General features: G+C 45.2%; 1 protein-coding gene across 8 annotated transcripts in view; it reads left to right on the top strand.

Moving 5' to 3' along the window:
• The window catches only part of CSPP1 (centrosome and spindle pole associated protein 1), a 113,738-nt gene continuing 105,591 nt past the window's right edge, over positions 1,666 to 9,812 (top strand). For all 8 annotated transcript variants that reach the window (XM_018058438.1, XM_018058441.1, XM_018058439.1 and 5 more), the window contains exon 1: positions 1,666 to 1,819. The gene's annotated coding sequence lies outside the window, so the exon portion shown is untranslated. The remainder of the gene's footprint in view (positions 1,820 to 9,812) is intronic.

The following is a 9,812-nucleotide window of genomic DNA, read 5'->3' as shown; positions in this document are numbered from 1 at the left end:
GACTTCACTTTCACTTTTCACTTTCATGCATTGGAGAAGGAAATGGCAACCCACTCCAGTGTTCTTGCCTGGAAAATCCCAGGGACGGGGGAGCTTGGTGGGCTGCTGTCTATGGGGTCGCACAGAGTCTGACACGATTGTAGCGACTTAGCAGCAGCAGCAGCAGCAGCAGCAGGTACTCTTAAGATTGTTAAAAGCCGAAAAACAAAAAGATGTCTATGGAAACGTTGACATAGAAGTAGTTCTGAAGGCCGCTTTTGAGAAAATGATAACATGGCATCCTAGTTTACTTCCAGATGAATCATTGCACATGCGTAAAGACCTTTGACTTGTAGTGGTTTGGCGCTAAACTTTCCTAGAGGGCCGTTCTCTAGCGTCCCAAGGTGGCCATGGAAACTCGTGGATGGCTATTATCGTGCCTTTTGGCGCGTTTGTAAAAATTAACATCAATACGAGCTATTAGTGTTTTGCAAGTGTCCAGTACCCACTTCTTGAAACAGTTTAATCTACATTATACTGTGGAACCACTTCTGTCCCCTAAGTCGAATTAATCTAGGGGGAATATGTTGTCATCTAAGGGTTAATACAGTGTGTAATTATTTCATTTATTTGCTTGTTTTAGGTATCCTTCTCCTATTCCCCCATTCCACACTAGATTCTAAGTTCCAAAACACAGGGACCGGGCTTCTATTCCTTGTTTTATCCCTACTACCTACCATAGATGCTCAGTGTTTATATTACTGGGAAAAATAAAGGCGGGGGGGGGGGACTTTCACCTCTGCAACTTCAACTTTTAGTTATCTTGAAACTTTGCATAAGAGGTCAGCGTTGCCTGGAGTGCTTTCCCCTTACTTTTCTGACTGGGAGCTCATATTAATATTTCAAAAGAGAGCTCAAAGATCTCTACCATGGAGTCATTCTCAACTTCTTTTTCCAGTCATCTTCCTTCCACGACGTCTCTAAATGTCTGTAGGTGCTTCTGTAGCTGTTACACATTGAAATAACGTATTTGTTTACTTGGAAGTTTTTCTTTTCACTGTAAGCGGGTGCTCTCTGCTCTGGGTTGTATCCTCCACTCCTAGAAAGGTGTGTGACATTTAGTTAAGACAAATATATAGGAATTACAGAATCCACAGCCCCGCCTGAGGTTTTGACATTTCTTTCAAACCCTCATACAAGGTGACTTCAGATAAAGGACCCTTAGCCCCACTGGCCTGGGAAGCTAGAGATCTCTTTTCTAGTGGTGATGTATGGCCACTAAGTATTCGGCTGAACTTATTTTGAAATTAGTAATAAAGCCTAGGACAAAACGTTGACCAGACTCCTGAGGGAGCAATAGTGCCCGGAGAGGTGTGCCAACAGTTTTTCTCTACCAACCCTTGCCTTTTCCCCCGTCTAACCCCTCCAGGCTCCCCCCACCCATCTCCGCCAGGCTCTGAACAGAGGCCAGTTAGGGCTTGGAAGGTTTAAAGTGGGCAGAATCAGTTTAGCCTGGGAAAGTGGCTCCCGCAGTTGAACAGGCTCAGGCGGAGTCCCAGCCCAGATACGGGCGAGCCCTGCGAACCGCCGGGCGTCCATGCGGCCTCCGGGGCGGCAGGGGGCGCCCTCGGCCGCGAGCCTCTGCCCCGCGGCCGTAGTGGGGTGGGGCCACGCCAGGGCGGTTGGCGAAGGGCGGGCGGAGGGTTCGGCCCGAGAGGCGGAGCCCGGGCGGCTTGTCACACCGTTCCCGCGCTGGGCGGCCGCCGTCGCTTCTTCGGACCGCGGCATAGAGCCTAGCTAGAACGCTGTGCTGTTCCCCGACGCCAGACCGCTTACCTGAGTAAGCGTCCGTCGGCCGCGGTGGGGAGCGGGCCTGTCAGGGGGTGGCCGGGCTTGAGGTTCGCGGGGCTGGGTTCGCGGCTGAGGGCCTCGCTGGGGACCGAAGTCCTGGGGTTACCTGGATTGGGGTGGGGTTCCCTGCGTACTGGGGTCTCGTGGCCGCCGGGCTGGGGGGAGTCTAGCAGCTGCGGGCCCAGGGGTCCCGGACCTCTCTGGGGTCTCGCTGCAGCGTGGCTGGGGGCGGTGCTCGGTGCCCGGGTTGCCCTGTGCGTGAGGGTCCCGCAGCCGGGGCGGTGCCTTGGTTACGCGGTCTGGACTCCAGGCCGCAGCTCCCACCGCCGCCGCCCCGGGTGCTGTTGAGACCCGGTTGCCTGACAACGCGTTGACGCTTCCCGAGGAGACTGCCACCCACGGCGCCGGCGCCCGGAGGCCAGCTGCGCCTCGGTTCTCGTGCCGCCGCTCTCCGCTGCTCGCCAGTGCCTGTCGAAGCACCATTCCTTTCACTCGGGGCTGGTTAATGGTTAACGTTTATCGAGTGTTTGTGTCCCAGCGCTGTTTCTCAGTGCTTTGCAAGTAAAATTGGATTCCCACAGCCCTGTGAGTCGGCGCTATTATTAGCCAGTTTTTCCCGGGCTCCTTGAGCTTGAACCTGTTGTTTCTAATTGCCTTGATTTTAGGATAGTTACCTGCGATTGGAATCACGTTTGCAATAACTTAGCACTGGGATTCATCCTTTGAGAGAAGCTGGGTCTCAAGATTATAGGATGAAGTTTAGCTTGGGTTTCTGGGAAGACTAATTTCTATAGTAAACCACTACCTTGATTCCAAACACCTTGGGAAATGCAGGAGTCTAATAGTAACCAATATGAGTTTGTAAAAAGCCAATTATCCTCACAGACGGTGTTCAACTTTATATGAAAGAATGGCTTGTCATATTCATAAGCAAAAAGGAATCCTATGGTAACCCATAAAATGTTGCTTTCTTTTCTGCATATTTCTTCTTGCTAGGAGTGCACTGATTTTCTGATGGTTAAGTGTATGCTGAAGTGCTCCCCAGGGATGAAATTTTGAGTCTTCCTCGCACGTGGTGCTAGTGGTAAAGAACCCCTCCTGCCAGTGCAGGCCTAAGAGAGGAGGGTTTGGTCCCTGTGTTGGGAAGATCCCCTGGAGGAGGGCTTGGCAACCCACTCCAGCATTCTTGCCTGGAGAACCCCATGGACAGAGGATCCTGAAGGTCTACAGTCCATAGGGTCGCACAGAGTCGGACACGACTGAAGTAACTTAGCACCCAGGCACGCAGTACAGATAACCTGGTGAAAGGGAGCAGGTGGTTTAGATAGGATAAATTGAAAAAGGGTGCTTTCACTGAGTGGATCTGGTTGTGCCTTCCACCCACCCACCCACACACACACACACACACACAGGCATAATGATGGATTGCTTAGAATGAGTTCCTCTAGGATTGCTTTTTCCCTCTAGTTTTTTGTTTAAATTAAACCTCCAGTTTTGAGTCACTTAGTTGGCTGTTGCATCAGATGTTTCTTTGGTTTCACAGGTTGTCTTCTAGTGATGGCAGATGGGATCAGCACAGCTCCAGGTGCTCTATTGCTAATACCTATACTATGAAATAACATCTCCCCCCACCCCCATTGGAGAATCATTTAAGAGTTCTTTGGACTTCATCTCAAAAGTAGCCAGAAAATTCAAGTGACAGGTTAACCCAGAAAATCTTTTGCAGTTAGTGAAATTAGGGTATAACTAAGAACATTCAGAATACCACACACAGTTCAGGTGATGCTGGGTAGTGATGGGACAGCAGTGATTGTAGAATGAAAGTAATTAGCATGCACATTCTCTGTTGGGGAAGACTAGGGGAAGCAGGTGGTCAGCCTAGAAAAACATTTCTCTGTGGATCTCCAATGAAATCAGTGTGTCTTGGGTTTAACTTTGAAATAAATTTAAAAATTTGGGGAAAAGAAAGGGTGCTTTGAGTGCATTTCTCAAATGAAGTTTTTAGACTTAACCTGATTAACTGTTATAGACTTTGAGCAGATTGCAGATTATCCTTTAACATCTTTCTGACTTAACTTCTGACTGCTTTCCTGAGTGGGAGACAAAAGTGTTTGAATAAATGTTTTGGAAGTTTTGCATAACCAAAAGTTTATCTAATTTATGTTACTGTTCTTAGCATTAATGACGTATTATTAACAGTTACTAACAGACTTAGTTGTGCCTTTATAAATTTGTGTGCTCTTTCTATCCTAATCCTCAGTTTCCTTTCTCTTTCCAGTAACGTGGTATTTACTTCTTAGAAATATTTAAAGAGATTTGTCAAAGTTTAGATACACCCTTGGAAGTTATTCATGTGGGTGTCGTCTGCCAGAAGAAAAAGATTTAGCACCTGGAAAGATCTTCACCTGGATAGGAAATGAAAAACATTGTCTTGGTTCAGCTCAGAACTCCTTTTATCTTTTAAGGCTTTTTCACAGGCTCCCTCCTGAACCCCACACCCATATATAATCACTCCTCGCTATTCTGTTCTCTTGCACTAGGGTCTCTTTTTTCCTGACAACCTCTTCTTTTATAGCTTTAAAAATCATTTAAAAAACTACTAACCCTTTTTTACTAACATGGACTCTGCTCTGAATTCCAGACGTATTCAGATTGTTTTCTTGATACCACTATTGGATCCTTTATGGATGGGTACCTCACGTCAACCCTAGTCTGGCTAGACTGAGCCAGTGTGGCAGGAGACATAATGTCCCCAAATTTGAGGGCAAGGATCATATAGTACACTTTTCATTCCCCTAGCATCTAGAACAGTGTCCTCCTTTGGGGTCGGAGTTACTTTCCCTTCCTAATACTCCCATAGAAGTGTGGAAATTTGCACTTCACCAGAGAGAAAGGATGGGAACAGTATTTTCCCTTCCCTTTGTGGTTATGAGATTGGGAGAAGGTGTCAGGCATACTCAGTTCTTTCTGGTTTCTCTGTTTTTTGGATTGACTCAGGTTTTTCAGAATGAATATGTTTCTGGTCAGCTTATATTACTATCTATATAATAAGCATGAAGGGCCTGTGTTTAAAATTTAAAGATGTTGATTTGGATTATGATAAATAAGTATCCTTTGTTGGTGATACGAATCCCAGTATACTTTGGATGAGTACTGATACATGTGTACAAAGACTATGAAGATACAATGAGAATTAATAAAACAGTTGTGATTTGTTGATTTATTTAATTAATTAGGCTGTGTTGGGTCTTAATTGTGGCATGCAGAATCCTTTAGAGTCATGTGAAATCTTTTGTTGGGGTGCCTGGATGCTCTATTTGTGGCATACAGGCTCTGGAGCACGTGGGTTTGGTAGTTGCACGCAGGCTTAGTTGCTTCACAGCATGTGGGATCTTAGTTCCTCAACCAGGGATGAAACCCACGTTCCCCTGCATTGCAGGGCGGATTCTCAGTCATTGGACCACCAGGGAAGTCCCTGGTTATTGATTTCTATGTGTCAAAGGTACCATACAGTTTGTATGTACTGAATCATTTCATTTTTTCTTCATAGCAACTCCAGGAGTAGGTAGTTCCACTTTACAGGTGAGGAAACAGAGGGACAGAGAAAGAACTCATTGAGGTCAATCACATAGAGTCAATTAGGGATAGAATTGGTTTCAAATCCATGTCTTTCACTTAAACTGATTTTCTGAAAACTGTTTATCATCTACATACTATATATACAGCTACTGGGGAGAAAAACTGGTAATATCTCGGGAAAAGTGGGAATGATCTTACATTGTTGAGTGAAGAAAGAATGAAGAATCCCACTTAGATTTCCTTAGGTTGATCTTCCTTATAACTTAATCTTAAAATTGTAAACCTTTTTTACTCTATTTTGTACTTAGACTGTATCCACTAATTCAGTCTCTGTGATTCATTAAGTAATTCTTGAATAAATTTTTAGTTGAAATATGTTTTATGTAAGTTGTCACATGTTTTTAGGAGTGAGAAGGAGAAAAATGGCCATGACAGCTAGAGGCTGGTATGTAACCAAGGGCTTGGTGTTGCTAGAAACTGGCCTGACAATACTGCTTAGACTTGGTGTTTTTCTGTTGAAGATATGCAGTTGCACAGAACATCAATATCAGACAGAGCTGCTCTGTGTCCATGGTAGAGCAAGTGAAAAACAGTACTACTCCACCATCATGTCCAAACACAGATGAAACAAGAATGTTGTCCCAGCCACGAAATAACTCCCAGTTGGTAATGATTGCTGCTGCTCTACTAGTTACATCTTTAGCCTCCCTGTGGGTAAGATTTATTAAGATGTCCAATCATAGAATTATGCTCACTTCCTGACAGCATGGAGAAGGCAGTGGCAACCCACTCCAGTACTCTTGCCTGGAGAATCCCATGGACGGAGGAGCCTGGTAGGCTGAAGTCCATGGGGTTGATAGGAGTCGGACTCAACTGAGCGACTTCACTTTCACGCATTGGAGAAGGAAATGGCAACCCACTCCAGTGTTCTTGCCTGGAGAATCCCAGGGACGGGGGAGCCTGGTAGGCTGCTGTCTATGGGGTCGCACAGAGTCGATGGGCTGCCATCTATGGGCTTGCACAGAGTCGGACACAACTGAAGCGACTTAGCAGCAGCAGCCTGACAGCATTTAGTACTGAGCAAAGCTCTGCTTCCTTAAGCTAGCTAGCTAGTGTGTGCTCAGTCATGTTTGACTCTTTGTGACTCCATGGACTATAACCTTCCAGGCTCTTCTGCCCATGGGGTTTCCCAGGCAAGAGTACTAGAGTGTGCTGGGAGCCAGCATGGGAGATCACACCCATGGCAAAGGTCCTGAGGAAGAGACCTGACGGGCAAAGGCAAGATCAGGCCTTGAGGGACCCCCCTGAACCCTCGAGCATCTACCCCAAAATCAGAATCTTGTCTGTTTTACTCTATCATGCCTCTCACCAACACTTCTGACGTTAACGGGGGTCTATCCCCGACCGCTTTTCTCTAAAGCTTGTGAACAATGTCCTTTGATTTAACTACATTAGACCTTGAGTTCATAAATTCCTCCCATGCTATAGCCCACTTCACCTTTACCCTAAAGGAATGCAACCTTATCTAGTGCTTTCGGAGGGTGGCGCCTGACTTTAGAAAAATCGCCTTTGGAGAAAATGAGTTTTCTGGCTGACTAATCATTATCAAAAAGGGTCATAAGATGTTAGCAGGCGCCCTGGCCAGAAGATGATGTAAATCACCCAAGATCTTTGTATATCGGACTGCTGACCCTGCATGACTATGCGTCTTCCATTATTTTCAATGTACAACTCAAGGTATATAAGCTTTCCTGGAAAATAAAGTTTGGGCCTTGCTTACTCAAGCTTGGTCTCCCTGTGTCTTTCTTTGTTTCTTCCTTTATCTTCTTTTCAGGCTGACTCCCTGGGGCGTAGAGGCCCTCTGAGTTTACTTTCCTGCTTGGGCTTCTAAGACCCACATGGGAGGGAGCCCAAGGCAGGGCACCCTCCGCTATTCAAGTGGGCGCCTATTGCCTATGTGAACAGAACAAGTCTTTTGTCTGAGGCTTTATTGGCTTTCTGCGTAAACCAAGGAGTATCAGCCTCTTTCTCTCCTATATTTTCCTAACTGCTATATTCCCTTCTTTATCTCTTTCCATATCTCTAAATAAATTATTTGTTTAGGTCACTGACGCTGTCCCCCTGAGGATGCCCTGGATCCAACTGGGGCTGGACCCTGGTAGGAGTGGGTTGCCATTTCCTCCTCCAGGGGATCTTCCTGACCCAGGGATTGAACCCGTATCTCTTCCATCTCCTACAAGAAAGAAGTGGGTGGATTCTTTACCACTAACACCTTCCTGAAGCCCTCCCCCAAATCAACCAATACAAGCCCAACCTATGACTCTTTCTTTAGTTCAGTTCAGTCCATCGGTTGTGTCCGACTCTCTGCGACCCCATGGACTGCAGCACGCCACTCCTCCCTGTTCATCACCAACTCCCAGAGTTTACTTGAACTCATGTCTGTTAAAGTCAGTGATACCATCCAACCATCTTATCTTCTGTCATCCCCTTCTCCTCCTGCCTCCAATCTTTCCCAGCAACAGGGTCTTTTGAAATGTGTTAGTTCTTCGTATCAGGTGGCCAAAGTATTGGAGTTTCAGCTTAGCATGAGTCCTTCCAGTGAATGTTCAGGACTGATCTCCTTTAGGATGGACTGGTTGGATCTCCTTGCAGTCCAAGGGACCCTCAAGAGTCTTCTCCAACACCACAGTTCAAAAGCATCAATTCTTCGGCTCTCAGCTTTCTTTATATTCCAACTCTCACATCCATACATGACTATTGGAAAAACCATAGCTTTGACTAGACCAACCTTTGTTGGCAAAGTAATGTCTCTGCTTTTGAATATGCTGTCTAGGTTGGTCATAACTTTTCTTCCAAGGAGTAAGCGTCTTTTAATTTCATGGCTGCAGTCACCATCTGCAGTGATTTTGGAGCCTAAAAAGATAAAGTCTCTCACTGTTTCCACTGTTTTCCCATCTATTTCCCATGAAGTGATGGAATCAGATGCCATGATCTTCGTTTTCTGAATGTTGACCTTTAAGACAACTTTTTCACTCTCGTCTTTCACTTTCATCAAGAGGCTCTTTAGTTCTTCACTTTCTGCCAAAAGGATGGTGTCATCTGCATATCTGAGGTTATTGATATTTCTCCCGGCAATCTTGATTCCAGCTTGTGTTTCATCTAGCCCAGTGTTTCTCATGATGTACTTTGCATATAAGTTAAATAAGCACAGTGACAATATACGGCCTTGATGTACTCCTTTTCCTATTTGGAACCAGTCCGTTGTTCCATGTCCAGTTCTAACTGTTGCTTCCTTATCTACATACAGATTTCTCAAGAGGCAGGTCAGGTGGTCTAGTAGTCCCACCTCTTTCAGAATTTTCCACAGTTTATTGTGATCCATACAGTCAAAAGCTTTGGCATAGTCAATAAAGCAGAAATAGATGTTTTCCTGGAATTCTCTTGCTTTTTTGATGATCCAGCAGATGTTAGCAATTTGATCTCTGGTTCCTCTGCCTTTTCTAAAACCAGCTTGAACATCTGGAAGTTCATGGTTCACGTACTGTTGAATTTTGGCTTGGAGAATTTTGAGCATGTGAGATGAGTGCAAATATGCGGTAGTTTGAGCATTCTTTGGTATTGCCTTTCTTTGGAATTGGAATGAAAACTGACCTTTTCCAGTCCTGTGGCCACTGCTGAGTTTTCCAAATTTGCTGGCATATTGAGTGCAGCACTTTCACAGCATCATCTTTTAGGATTTGAAATAGCTGAACTGGGATTCCATCACCTCCACTAGCTTTGTTCATAGTGATGTTTTCTAAGGCCCGCTTGACTTCACATTCCAGGATGTCTGACTCTAGGTGAGTGATTACACCGTCGTGATTATCTGGGTCGTGAATTCTTTCTTGTACAGTTCTTTTGTGTATTCTTGCCACCTCTTCTTCTTCTCTTCTGCGTCTGTTAGGTCCATACCATTTCTGTCCTTTATTGAACCCATCTTTGCATGAAATGGTCCCTTGGTATCTCTGATTTCTTGAAGAGATCTCTAGTCTTCCCCATTCTATTGTTTTCCTCTATTTCTTTGCACTGATCACTGAGGAAGGCTTTCTTACCTCTCCTTGCTGTTCTTTGGAACTCTGCATTCAGATGGGTATATCTTTCCTTTTCTCCTTTGCTTTTGGCTTCTCTCCTTTTCACAGCTATTTGTAAGGCATCCTCAGACAGCCGTTTTACTGTTTTGCATTTCTTTTTCTTGGGTGTGGTCTTGCTTCCTGTCTCTAGTACAGTGTCACAAACCTCTGTCCATAGTTCATCAGGCATTCTGTTTATCAGATCTAGTCCCTTAAATCTATTTCTTACTTCCACTGTATAATTGTTAACACCTTCTTAATAAGATACTCCTGAGTTCTCCATGGTGGCATTGA

This window comes from Capra hircus, chromosome 14, assembly GCF_001704415.2.
Source record: "Capra hircus breed San Clemente chromosome 14, ASM170441v1, whole genome shotgun sequence".
NCBI lineage: Eukaryota > Metazoa > Chordata > Mammalia > Artiodactyla > Bovidae > Capra > Capra hircus.
The sequence above is the reverse complement of the archived record's forward strand: the minus strand, read 5'-3'. Positions and strand labels throughout refer to the sequence as shown.